The 12,125-nt window shown below is 51.1% G+C and overlaps 1 protein-coding gene across 4 annotated transcripts in view; it reads left to right on the top strand.

Moving 5' to 3' along the window:
- Positions 1 to 12,125, top strand: part of ST13 (ST13 Hsp70 interacting protein) — a 652,995-nt gene that overhangs the window by 625,568 nt on the left and 15,302 nt on the right. The window lies entirely within an intron of this gene.

Below are 12,125 nucleotides of genomic sequence, written 5' to 3'. Positions count from 1 at the left end.
AAAAAATTGGGGGCAAAAATATAATTTTTGTGGGAAAAAAATGTGATTTTTTTTATGGCTCTACGTTATAAACTTCTGTGAAGCACTTGGGGGTTCAAAGTGCTCACCACACATCTAGATAAGTTCCTTGGGGGGTCTAGTTTCCAAAATGGGGTCACTTGTGGGGGGTTTCAACAGTTTAGGCACATCAGAGGCTCTTCAAACGCGACTTGACATATGCAGACAATTCCATCAGTCTACATTCCAAAACGTCACTACTTCCCTTCCGAGCCCCGACGTGTGCCCATACAGTAGTTTTCTCCGACATATGGAGTATCAGCGTACTCAGGACAAATAGGACTACAATTTTGGGGTCCAATTTCTCCTGTTACCCTTGGGAAAATAAAAAAATTGGGACGAAAAGATCATGTTTGTGGAAAAAATGATTTATTTTCACGCCCGGGCATTATAAACTTGGCTCAAAGTTCTCACCACATATCTAGATAAGTTACTAAATCAACATGTTAGGGAAGGTTAGTATAGGATATGGGTTAAACTAGATGGACTTAAAGTATTCCTTCAACCTTAATAACTATGTTACATGTGGTAAATGTTATTTTTTATTCAAAGTTGGAAAATGGCAAAATTTTAAAAATTTTCAACAAATGTCTGTTTTTTTCTCAAATAAATGCAAGTTATATGAATGAAATTTTACCACTAACATGAAGTACAATATGTCACGAGAAAAACAATGTCAGAATCACCGGGATCCATAGAAGCGTTCCAGAGTTAATACCTCATAAAGGGACAGTGGTCAGAATTGTAAAAATTGGCCCGGTCATGAATGTGCAAACCACCCTTGGGGGTAAAGGGGTTCTCCACTGCCATCTAACTAGCATGGATGTACAGCTACACCCATAAAGGAAACTTGGCCACATAGAATGACCGCATATGGAGAGGGCTCATAAGCGGAGTTCCCCCCACACATGGCTGATGCCAGCTGTATTATATAACCTGCATCCAGACTCCCATTTATGTGGTAAGGAGAAAAAGGTGGCACTCACTTCCCATGTATATAACCTTTTATTGATTCACATTAAAATGTGGGAGCAGGAGAGTCTTGAAAACATGTTGCTCAGAAGACTGTTGTTCCCACATGTTAATGTGAATCAATAAAGGGCATTTTTACCTGGAACAGCGAGTCCCACCCTTTTTCTCCTTACCATAGATATGGCCTCACTTTTTTCTTTGGGTGGGCAGTGTAAGGCCTGTTTCACACTTCAGTTTTTTTTTTGTTCAGTTGCAATCCGCCAAACATGGGAAAAACGGATCCGTTTCCGTTGTGACACCAACGGATGTCACCGGACTGGTTTTTTTTTTTTACAGATACACTGAAGTAGGAAAGGTTTGGAAATTTAAATGAACCGCGGCTTGGAAAAGGACAGACAGAGAGAGATTTTTCGCCGCTTCCAGAACGGCGTTTAGGTTTAAAATGCATCGCCGAGAAATTCTCCCGGGCAGGCGCAGTCAGAAAAAGCTGTCCGTCAGTGTAAAAAAATGTTTCATTGTCCGTCTGCGCCGCACGGGAATCGCTAAAATTTTTGCGGATCCGTCAAAAAAACGGATGCAATGGATGACCATCAGTCAAAATCTGTACTAATGTAAGTCTATGGGGAAAAAAACAAATCCGCCAAAAAAGGGGCGGATCCGTTTCTTTCTAAAGGGGGTTTTACACTAAGCAATATCGCTAGCAATATCGCTAAAACGTCACTGGTTTTGTGACGTTATAGCGATATTGCTAGTGATATCGCTATGTGTGATACTTACCAGCGACCGGCTCCCCCGCTGCTCATCGCTGATCGCGCGAGAATGTCCGGCTCCATTTCTCGTCGTCTGCTTCCTGCTGGGGCTTCCTGCTGTGACGTCCAGCGACGCGTGGAGGCGGGCGGGAGGACGCAGGATCGCTGTGTGTGAATGGTAAGTATCGTGCGCTGCGTCGCTGCTGCATCGCTGTGAGATCTTTCTGTATGAAAGCTCACTAGCGATCATTTAGCGATGCACCAGCGATCCTGATCGGGTCGCATCGCTGGTTGGATCGCTTGTGCATCTCTAAATGTAAAAGGGCCTGAAAAGTGGCTGATTTTGACTGACATTAAAAAACTGAAGTGTGAAACAGGCCTAACTAGGTTTCCCTGGAAAGGATTCATTAAGCCGACATTAGTTGCATCAGCAGTGCAGATTACCTTGTCTTCTCCCATTTATACGTTGAGCTTCAAAATAGACCTAGATTTTCCCTATATAATACAATAACAAGGTATTGCAGTATACACAGTGGCTTGCAAACGTAATCACCCCCTGGCTTTTACTTGTTACATTACAACCTGTGTTTTATGGTTCAATCTATTTTTGTTGAAGTTATAATTAACAATTGATGTTTCAACGTACATCATAATCAAAGTCAGGTTGCACAACGGGTACAATCAACAAAATGTAAGTATGTTAACCAGCATATACTTACAGTATTTGGAAAGGAATCGAATAATGCAACAAATAGTATTGAAATGTTGTATCATGTTATGTGAATAAATTGTATTCAAATGACGAGACACAATAGGGAAGAACCGAGGGGAACACAAAGGCAAACACAGAAGGAAAGTATAGGGAGGGGAATTTTGCATATTCTGCGTGTGATATTAATGGCTCATCACTAGTATGGCAATGATAGCCAAGTTCTAAATTCAGATGAATTTCTGAATGATGTCCATGGTAACCAAGCTCTCATATATTCGTATGAGTCCAAGTTAAGCCATCTGTCAGACTATGAGCTCTTCCATGTAAATAAGGTTATCTCAACCTGTGTTTTAAATATTTTTAAAATCTGATATGTGATGCACCAGCACTAAATAGTTTGAAGTTGGTGAAGTGAGAAAAATATAGTCAGAAATTAAATTTATGGGATCAAATAACTAAAAGTTGGTATGTGCTTATGAATTCATCCCTTTTGCAATGAAGTCCCTAGACATTTCTGGTGCAAGCAATTACCTTCATGAGTCACATGTTTAGTGAAAGGAAGTCCACCTGTGTGCAATATAAGTGTCATATGGTCTGTCAGTATATACACACCTTTTCTGAAAGGCCACAGAGACTGCAAGACCGTTAAACAAGAGGCACCACTAACGAAAAACACCATGAAGACCAAGGAAAGATCCAAGCAAGTCAGGGACAAAGTTCTTGAGAAGTACAAGTCAGAATTGGGTTTTAAACAAAAAAAATCTCAATCTCTGATGGTCCACCAGAGGATCCTCAAATCCATTATCATCAAATAGATTGAACATTATACCACAACAAACCTGCCAAAGGAGGACCGCCCACCAAAACTCAGCCCGTGCAAGGAAGGGCATTAATTAGAGACCACAGGTAACCCTGAAGGAGCTGCAGATACTGTAGTATCTGTCCATACGACCACAATAAGCCATACACGCCATAGAGGTGGCCTTTATGGAACAGTGCAGAAAAACAGCCTTTACTTACAATTTTTGTGTGTAGGGCTTGTTTTGAGTTTGCCAAAAACATGTGGGAGACTCTCCAAATGTATGGAGGAAGGTGCTGCTGTCAGATGAGACCATCATTTTGTAACATCGGCGGCCGTGCCCTGGGCCGCGTCTTCTGCAGCGGCACTCGCCGCCTCCTCCTACCGGCTCCTCCACCACAGCACGTACTCGCGTTCAGCCTCCAGCGCTGCGGCATCCCTGCGCCCCTTCCTTAGGCCGCGGTCGCGCGCCAGCACTTCCTCTTCTGCTGGCGGTGGGCGGCACTGAGGGCGGCGCGGGTCCTCCCACTTCCGGACCCTAAGGTATTTCAGGCGTCTTCTCGGTAGAGAGGACGCCTGAGGATTTTGTGCTAAACCCACGCCTTTCCTGGCCGCCCTTGTCTCTAAAGTTGTTCCTGGTATTCCTCACTGCTTCCTCCTGTCAGACCCCGTGTTGTCCTGCTCTCCTGGTTCCCTCTCCTCCAGCATACCGCCACCCTTTCCTTCTCCTGAGTTTCCCCACGTCTGCATTCCTCCTGTTCCCTTGGCTATTCCTGCTCTCCCTACTAGCATCCGCTGCCTGAGTGCCCCCGTTTCCTATACCCTGCTGGAGTACTCCTATCTCTGACCTGTGACCTAGCCGTCTTCTGGTTCCTTGTCCTTGAGCCGTCCCTCCTGGTACCGGCTGTCGCGGTTCTGTCCTCTGCGGTTTTGCCCCTAACGATCCCTGTATAGGGGTCGGTCATCACCTGGCGCGCTCAACCCAGGGGCTCCAGATCCGCGACCCAGAGGGTCCACTCTCGGACGTAGCTCTTCCTCAGAACGTCACAGTATCCTCAGGCCATGGGTGCCGCGGCCGCCACGCAGAAGGAACTGCTGTTCCTGCATGAAAATCAGACCCGGATAATGTTCTTCATGAAGTCCATGGACACCCAGTTATCCGCGCTGCAGACCTCCGACCCAGGGCACGCTCCCCTCCTAATTAGTCTTCAGCAGGAGCTCGCGCAGCAGCGCGATGCCCAGTCTCACATTCTGGGTTACATGGCGTCCGTTGACGATCGACTTCTTGCCTTGCAGTCAGCTACGGCCGCCTCTACCCCACCCCGGAACACAGTCTCGTCTCCACCACCTCGCCTGGGAAGGCCTCCCCGGTATGGCGGAGATCCTAAGCTATGCCGGGGTTTCCTAAACCAGTGCAGACTGCACTTTGAGCTTTCGCCCCAACAATATCCCACAGATCGCGCCAAAGTGGCGTTCATAGTATCCCATCTTGAGGGGGAAGCCCTGGCCTGGGTGAATCCTTTATGGGAAAGGGATGATCCTGTCGTGTCTAGTATCCAGACCTTTCTGGAGACCTTCCGTAGAGTGTTCGATGAACCCGGACGCTTAGCGTCTACTACAGAAGCCCTCTTTAACCTCCGCCAGGGTTCCCTTACTGTGGGACAGTATGCCATCCGCTGTCGGACATTGTCGTCGGAACTTGGATGGAATAATGAGGCACTTTTAGGGGCCTTCTGGAGAGGCCTCACGGGTAAAATTAAGGATGAGCTTGCCGGGCGAGATACCCCGACCTCTCTGAAGGATCTCATCCCTGGCGACTCGCATAGACCTGTGGTTTTTGGAGCGCGCTCGGGAGTCGGTTAGGGAGCGTAGACCCTTAAGGCTGTATCAAGCGCCCATTCCGCGCTCCTCGGCTTCCGCTACTAGCGTCGCTCCCGAGCCCATGCAGGTAGATCGGATCAGGTTGACCGAACAGCGACGCAGAGAGGATGACGAACGGGCTCTGCCTGTACTGCGGTGGAGCCAATCACTTTATGCGCACCTGTCCTGAGAGACCGGGAAACGCCTCCACCTAGGTCAGGTAAGAGAGGTCTCCCTAGGTGATCATAATTCCTCTCTGCCCCTTACCCTTTCAGCTTTAATTATTGCAGGTCAGGAGCGCAGATCTGTGGAGGCATATGTGGACTCTGGTGCGGCTGGGAATTTCATCCGGCAAGAAGAGGTGGATAAACTCCGAATTCCGGTGGTCATCTTAAAAGACCCGCGTGCTATCACCTCCGTTGATGGAAAGCCTCTTCCCGAGCTCGTCACCATGGTTACGGCCATACACGCCATAGAGGTGGCCTTTATGGAACAGTGTGCAGAAAAACAGCCTTTACTTACAATTTTTGTGTGTAGGGCTTGTTTTGAGTTTGCCAAAAACATGTGGGAGACTCTCCAAATGTATGGAGGAAGGTGCTGCTGTCAGATGAGACCATCATTTTGTAACATCGGCGGCCGTGCCCTGGGCCGCGTCTTCTGCAGCGGCACCCGCCGCCTCCTCCTACCGGCTCCTCCACCACAGCACGTACTCGGGTTCAGCCTCCAGCGCTGCGGCGTCCCTGCGCCCCTTCCTTAGGCCGCGGGTGCGCGCCAGCGCTTCCTCTTCTGCTGGCGGTGGGCGGCACTGAGGGCGGCGCGGGTCCTCCCACTTTCGGACCCTAAGGTATTTCAGGCGTCTTCTCGGTAGAGAGGACGCCTGAGGATTTTGTGCTAAACCCACGCCTTTCCTGGCCGCCCTTGTCTCTAAAGTTGTTCCTGGTATTCCTCCCTGCTTCCTCCTGTCAGACCCCGTGTTGTCCTGCTCTCCTGGTTCCCTCTCCTCCAGCATACCGCCACCCTTTCCTTCTCCTGAGTTTCCCCATGTCTACATTCCTCCTGTTCCCTTGGCTATTCCTGCTCTCCCTACTAGCATCCGCTGCCTGGGTGCCCCCGTTTCCTATACCCTGCTCGAGTACTCCTATCTCTGACCTGTGACCTAGCCGTCTTCTGGTTCCTTGTCCTTGAGCCATCCCTCCTGGTACCGGCTGTCGCGGTTCTGTCCTCTGCGGTTTTGCCCCTAACGATCCCTGTATAGGGGTCGGTCATCACCTGGCGCGCTCAACCCAGGGGCTCCAGATCCGCGACCCAGAGTGTCCACTCTCGGACGTAGCTCTTCCTCGGAACGTCACAGTATCCTCAGGTCATGGGTGCCGCGGCCGCCACGCAGAAGGAACTGCTGTTCCTGCATGAAAATCAGACCCGGATAATGTTCTTCATGAAGTCCATGGACACCCAGTTATCCGCGCTGCAGACCTCCGACCCAGGGCACGCTCCCCTCCTAATTAGTCTTCAGCAGGAGCTCGCGCAGCAGCGCGATGCCCAGTCTCACATTCTGGGTTACATGGCGTCCGTTGACGATCGACTGCTTGCCTTGCAGTCAGCTACGGCCGCCTCTACCCCACCCCGGGACGCAGTCTCGTCTCCGCCACCTCGCCTGGGAAAGCCTCCCAGGTATGGCGGAGATCCTAAGCTATGCCGGGGTTTCCTAAACCAGTGCAGACTGCACTTTGAGCTTTTGCCCCAACAATATCCCACAGATCGCGCCAAAGTGGTGTTCATAGTATCCCATCTTGAGGGGGAAGCCCTGGCCTGGGTGAATCCTTTATGGGAAAGGGATGATCCTGTCGTGTCTAGTATCCAGACCTTTCTGGAGACCTTCCGTAGAGTGTTCGATGAACCCGGACGCTTAGCGTCTACTACAGAAGCCCTCTTTAACCTCCGCCAGGGTTCCCTTACTGTGGGACAGTATGCCATCCGCTTTCGGACATTGTCGTCGGAACTTGGATGGAATAATGAGGCACTTTTAGGGGCCTTCTGGAGAGGCCTCACGGGTAAAATTAAGGACGAGCTTGCCGGGCGAGATACCCTGACCTCTCTGAAGTATCTCATATCCCTGGCGACTCGCATAGACCTGCGGTTTTTGGAGCGCGCTCGGGAGTCGGTTAGGGAGCGTAGACCCTTAAGGCTGTATCAAGCGCCCATTCCGCGCTCCTCGGCTTCCGCTACTAGCGTCGCTCCCGAGCCCATGCAGTAGATCGGATCAGGTTGACCGAACAGCGACGCAGAGAGGATGACGAACGGGCTCTGCCTGTACTGCGGTGGAGCCAATCACTTTGTGCGCACCTGTCCTGAGAGACTGGGAAACGCCTCCACCTAGGTCAGGTAAGAGAGGTCTCCCTAGGTGATCATAATTCCTCTCTGCCCCTTACCCTTTCAGCTTTAATTATTGCAGGTCGGGAGCGCAGATCTGTGGAGGCGTATGTGGACTCGGGTGCGGCTGGGAATTTCATCCGGCAAGAAGAGGTGGATAAACTCCGAATTCCGGTGGTCATCTTAAAAGACCCGCGTGCTATCACCTCCGTTGATGGAAAGCCTCTTCCCGAGCTCGTCACCATGGTTACGGCCGAAGTTGACCTACAAATTGGAGCACTTCATCGTGAAAAAATAACCTTCTACGTCCTGCCTAAATTATCCCATGCGGTCCTCCTAGGATTACCCTGGCTTAGGCTGCACGAGCCAGTTGTCAACTGGCGCTCGAGCGAGATCCTACGCTGGGGCCATTCCTGCCACGCACGTTGTCTGCAGTCCATCCTCCATCCCCGTTTTCTGCTTTTGCCGGCCAATCTTCCGGGCCTTCCTGCACCGTACTACGCGTACGCCGACGTCTTTAGCAAGAAAGAAGCGGATTCTCTGCCTCCACATCGGGCCTATGACTGTCCTGTTGACTTAATTCCCGGAGCCACCCCTCCCAGAGGGAGAACGTACCCCTTGTCCCCAGCAGAGACCGCGGCCATGACTGAATACATACAGGAGAACTTGGCCAAGGGTTTCATTCGGAAATCCTCGTCCCCAGCAGGTGCCGGCTTTTTCTTCGTTCGGAAAAAAGACGGATCACTTCGACCATGTATCGACTACCAGGGCCTGAACAATATCACTGTTAAGAATCGATACCCGCTCCCGCTTATTCCGGAACTCTTCGATCGGCTGAGAGGAGCTCGGATCTTCACGAAGCTGGACCTACGGGGAGCCTACAATTTGATCCGGATCCGCGCAGGGTACGAGTGGAAGACGGCCTTCAACACCCTTGACGGTCATTATGAGTATTTAGTCATGCCGTTTGGGGTCTCTGCAATGCTCCAGCTGTATTCCAGGAATTTGTGAACAAGGTGTTTCGGGATCTTCTGTACTCGTGCATAGTAGTGTACTTAGATGATATTCTCATCTTTTCACCTGACCTATCCTCTCATCGGAGAAGCGTACGCATGGTCCTGTGTTGTGAGTTCATTTTCCCCTTCGTCACTGAGGTCTGGTGAACTCCCTATTCTGGTAAAGGAAGGTAATGAGCCTGATTATCAGGCACCTGAGCCTAATGAGGATGACTGGCTGAGTGGAGTCACTGACTGGATATAAGGCTGCCTATGCCCTTCTGCCCTGCGGGTGATTTCTCTGTGGACTTCTAGGACACCAGTCTGATTCCTGCTTCCCTAAAGCTAAGTTTTCTGCTTTGCCTGTTTGCATTTATGTTTTGTTTTCCTTGCTTTTCTGGATTCTGCCATTCCCTACTGGGATGAGCTGAATCTCCTTTTGCCGGTTGCTCTGTCTTCAGAATATTCCTGAGTACTGACATAGCTTTTTTGAAGCCTAGCGTCTTCAGGGCCTTTTTCACTGTCAGTCTGTTGGCTCTTATTTTCATAGTGTTTTTCATGGATTGCAGACAGCAGCCTTCCTGTCCTTTCCTATCTAGGTAGTTTGGGCCCCGTCTTTGCTCAGTCTATCTTTCTGTCTGTGTTAGTGTTTTCATCTTGCTTCACCGTCATTATATGTTGGGGGCTGCCTATTGCTTTGGGGTCTGCTCTGGGGCAGTTTAGATTTCCCCTTTCTTTAGGCCTATTTAATTCTCCGGCTGTGATCGAGGGGTCTAGGGCATCGTAGGAACCCCCCACGGCTACTGTTAGTTGTTGTGATAGGATCAGGGGTCTGCAATCCGATAGCTGCCAACCTCTCTGGTTTTCTGGACTTAGCTAGCATTTCTGTTTTTGCCTCCTACGGTGACTCAATCATAACAGTCCTGCATCGCCTTTGGGAGAATCGCCTCTACTCCAAGATTGAGAAGTGTCTTTTTGAGCAGACCTCGCTACCCTTCTTGGGTTATATAATCACAGATTCCGGCCTGAAGATGGATCCCGAGAAACTCTCTGCAGTACTCAAGTGGCCCCCGTCCTGTCGGTATAAAAGCCATCCAGCGTTTTCTCGGATTCGCGAACTACTACCGACAGTTTGTGCCGCATTTTTCCACAGTGACCAAGCCCATCATGGCCCTGACCCGTATAAGAACTAAGCCTAACAGCTGGTCCCCCGAGGCTGAGGACGCCTTTTTGGCGCTGAAGCGCGCCTTTGCATCTGCACCAGTCCTACATCGGCCGGTTGTCAGTATGCCTTTTGTTCTAGAAGTGGACGCCTCTTCCACCGGTGCTGGGGCAGTCCTTTCCCAGCAGGTCCCCTCTGGACGACTGGTCCCCTGCGGGTTCTTTTCCAAGTCCTTTTCGCCTGCAGAGTGCAATTACTCCATCGGAGACCGAGAGCTGCTGGCCATTAAGATGGCTCTAGAGCAGTGGTCCCCAACCTTTTTTGCACCAGGGACCGGCTTGAACCAAGACCATTCTTCCATGGCCCGGCAGGGCGGGGATGGAGGTGTGACAGGGGCGGGGCTTTGGTCATAAGGGGGCAGGGCTATGGACGCGGTTGTAGTTTAGCAATGCATACATACATTTAATTCTAACATTTATAATGTGACTCAACTCACCATAGGTTTTGAATGAGTGGGAGCACCTGGCTTGTTTCTGTTTCAGTGGGAGCACTGGGCTACTTCTACTGATGACCGTCACTGCTAATGATGATTGGAACCTACAAGGAAATGGAGCATTGAGCACTTAAGAACAATTGTACTGGAGTACTGTACATGCTGATTATTTTCTAATCATCAGAAAATGTATGTGTGGTCCCCCCGTCCAGCTCTGTGTGGCTCCCCCTGTTGTATGCATGGCTCCCCTGTCCCATCCTGTATACATGGCTCTGCTCCCACTCTCCCATCCTGTATACATGGCTCCGCTCCCATCCTCCCATCCTGTATGCATGGCTCTGCTCCCACTCTTCTATCCTGTATACATGGCTCCCCTGTCCCATCCTGTATGCATGGCTCTGCTCCCACTCTCCCTCCCTTGTATACATGGCTCCGCTCCCACTCTCCCGGCCTCCCTTGTATATATGGCTCCACTCCCACTCTCCCTCCCTTGTATATATGGCTCCTCTCCCACTCTCCCTCCCTTGTATATATGGCTCCGCTCCCACTCTCCCTCCCTTGTATATATGGCTCCGCTCCCACTCTCCCTCCCTTGTATATATGGCTCTGCTTCCACTCTCCCGGCCTCCCTTGTATATATGGCTCCGCTCCCAGTCTCCCTCCCTTGTATATATGGCTCTGCTCCCACTCTCCCTCCCTTGTATATATGGCTCTGCTCCCACTCTCCCTCCCTTGTATATATGGCTCCGCTCCCAGTCTCCCGGCCTCCCCTGTATATATGGCTACGCTCCCATTCTCCCTCCCTAGTATATATGGCTCCGCTCCCACTCTCCCTCCCTTGTATATATGGCTCCGCTCCCATTCTCCCTCCCCTGTGTATATGGCTCCGCTCCCATTCTCCCTCCCCTGTGTATATGGCTCCGCTCCCATTCTCCCTCCCCTGTGTATATGGCTCCGCTCCCATTCTCCCTCCCCTGTGTATATGGCTCCGCTCCCACTCTCCCTCCTTAGTATATAAGGCTCCGCTCCCATTCTCCCTCCCCTGTATATATGGCTCCGCTCCCAGTCTCCCGGCCTCCCTTGTATATATGGCTCCGCTCCCAGTCTCCCGGCCTCCCTTGTATATATGGCTCCGCTCCCAGTCTCCCGGCCTCCCCTGTATATATGGCTCCGCTTCCATTCTCCCTCCCTTGTATATATGGCTCCGCTCCCACTCTCCCTCCCTTGTATATATGGCTCCGCTCCCATTCTCCCTCCCCTGTGTATATGGCTCCGCTCCCACTCTCCCTCCCTAGTATATAAGGCTCCGCTCCCATTCTCCCTCCCCTGTATATATGGCTCCGCTCCCAGTCTCCCGGCCTCCCTTGTATATATGGCTCCGCTCCCAGTCTCCCGGTCTCCCCTGTATATATGGCTCCGCTCCCATTCTCCCTCCCTAGTATATATGGCTCCACTCCCACTCTCCCTCCCTTGTATATATGGCTCCGCTCCCATTCTCCCTCCCCTGTGTATATGGCTCCGCTCCCATTATCCCTCCCCTGTGTATATGGCTCCGCTCCCATTCTCCCTCCCGTGTATATGGCTCCGCTCCCATTCTCCCTCCCCTGTGTATATGGCTCCGTTCCCATTCTCCCTCCCCTGTGTATATGGCTCCGCTCCCATTCTCCCTCCCCTGTGTATATGGCTCCGCTCCCATTCTCCCTCCCCTGTGTATATGGCTCCGCTCCCACTCTCCCTCCCCTGTATATATGGCTCCGCTCCCAGTCTCCCGGCCTCCCCTGTATATATGGCTCCGCTCCCATTCTCCCTCCCTAGTATATATGGCTCCACTCCCACTCTCCCTCCCTTGTATATATGGCTCCGCTCCCATTCTCCCTCCCTTGTATATATGGCTCCGCTCCCATTCTCCCTCCCCTGTGTATGGCTCCGCTCCCATTCTCCCTCCCCTGTGTATAT

This window comes from Dendrobates tinctorius, unplaced genomic scaffold, assembly GCF_039654945.1.
Source record: "Dendrobates tinctorius isolate UK_male_01 unplaced genomic scaffold, ASM3965494v1 ptg000012l, whole genome shotgun sequence".
In the NCBI taxonomy this organism is placed as follows: Eukaryota; Metazoa; Chordata; class Amphibia; order Anura; family Dendrobatidae; genus Dendrobates; species Dendrobates tinctorius.
This window is presented reverse-complemented; position numbering and strand designations above follow the sequence as displayed.